Below are 1865 nucleotides of genomic sequence, written 5' to 3'. Positions count from 1 at the left end.
TCCATTTGGAATGTTTGGTAGACAATATTCTTTGTGGCCAGTCATTCTTACGCCGTACAATTTACCGCCGGATATGTGCATGGAACAAGAATTTCTATTTTTGACCATATTAATCCCTGGGCCGAAGCATCCAAAACGGTCTCTTGATGTTTTTCTTCAACCGTTGATAGAAGAGCTAAAGCAATTGTGGTCAGAAGGGGTGAGGACGTACGATTGTTCCTTGAAAAACAATTTTACGATGCGAGTAGTTCTGCTGTGGACGATAAGTGATTTCTCTGCTTATGGGATGTTGTCTGGCTGGACAACACATGGAAGATTATCTTGTCCATATTGTCTTGGATCGACGGATGCTTTTCAACTGAAGAATGGTAGGAAGAGTTGTTGGTTTGATTGTCATCGTCGCTTTCTTCCACTTTTCCATCCGTACAGAAGAAATAAGACATTGTTTTGGCACAAAAAAGTTGTCAGAGACAGTCCTCTTCCATATCTCACTGGCTAGCTCAGCAGATCGAAGCAGACATTGATTATTACGGAGCTCAGGAAACAGTTAAAGTTGGAGGAAATTGGCATGTTCCTGGAAATATGCCTGATGGGTATGGTGTCTCTCACAATTGGTATAAGAAGAGTATATTTTGGGAGCTACCTTATTGGAAGGATCTTCTCTTACGCCACAATCTGGATGTCATGCATATTGAAAAGAAATTTTTTGAGAACATCATGAATACAATACTGAACGTCCCTTGGAAGACAAAAGATAACAAAAAGTCAATGATGGACTTACCTGATATTTGCTCAAGAAGTGAGATACATATCAAGAGCAATGGAAACGTTCTTGTTCCTATCTTCACTTCCGGTTGTCATCAGAAGCCAAAACAACCTTGTTTGACTGGGTTGCATCAGAAGTTAAGTTTCCTGATGGTTATGTTTCAAATCTGTCAAGATGTGTTGAACGAGGTCAAAAGTTCTCCGGAATGAAGAGTCATGATTGTCATGTGTTTATGCAACGACTACTTCCATTTGCTTTTGCCGAGCTCCTTCCAGCAAATGTCCATGAAGCACTTGTAGGTAATTATAATTTTATAATATATATACATATGTTATGAAATGTTATTAATTTGATTACTTTTGCAATATACAGCCATCAGAGCAATCCATCAGAAGCCAAAACAACCTTGTTTGACTGGGTTGCATCAGAAGTTAAGTTTCCTGATGGTTATGTTTCAAATCTGTCAAGATGTGTTGAACGAGGTCAAAAGTTCTCCGGAATGAAGAGTCATGATTGTCATGTGTTTATGCAACGACTACTTCCATTTGCTTTTGCCGAGCTCCTTCCAGCAAATGTCCATGAAGCACTTGCAGGTAATTATAAAACGTTAATATATATACATGCGTTATGAAATGTTATTAATTTTATTACTTTTGCAATATACAGCCATCGGCGCTTTTTTCAGAGATCTTAGCACACATACGTTCAAGGAAGAAGTCATCGAACAACTTCGTGAGAACATTCCGATCATATTGTGCAACCTGGAGAAGATATTTCCTCCTTCATTTTTTGACGTCATGGAGCATCTAGTTGTCCACCTACCGTATGAAGCATTGCTTCGTGGACCTGTTCACAACGGATGGATGTATCCGTATGAGCGACAGATGAAACATTTGAAGGGGAAAGCAAGAAATCTTGCAAAGGTGGAAGGTTCAATAGTTGCGGGAAGTTTGACAGCCGAAACATCTAACTTCACATCATACTACTTTGCTCCAACTGTTCGTACGAGGAAAAGAGTTCCTAGAAGATATGATGATGGTGGAGTACCGACATCATATGCAATTGATAGTGTTCCTGACATTTTCTGCCAAATTGGACT

The sequence above is a fragment of the Brassica oleracea genome, unplaced genomic scaffold (genome assembly GCF_000695525.1).
Source record: "Brassica oleracea var. oleracea cultivar TO1000 unplaced genomic scaffold, BOL UnpScaffold00853, whole genome shotgun sequence".
Taxonomy (NCBI): domain Eukaryota; kingdom Viridiplantae; phylum Streptophyta; class Magnoliopsida; order Brassicales; family Brassicaceae; genus Brassica; species Brassica oleracea.
Note: the sequence above shows the minus strand (reverse complement) of the source record.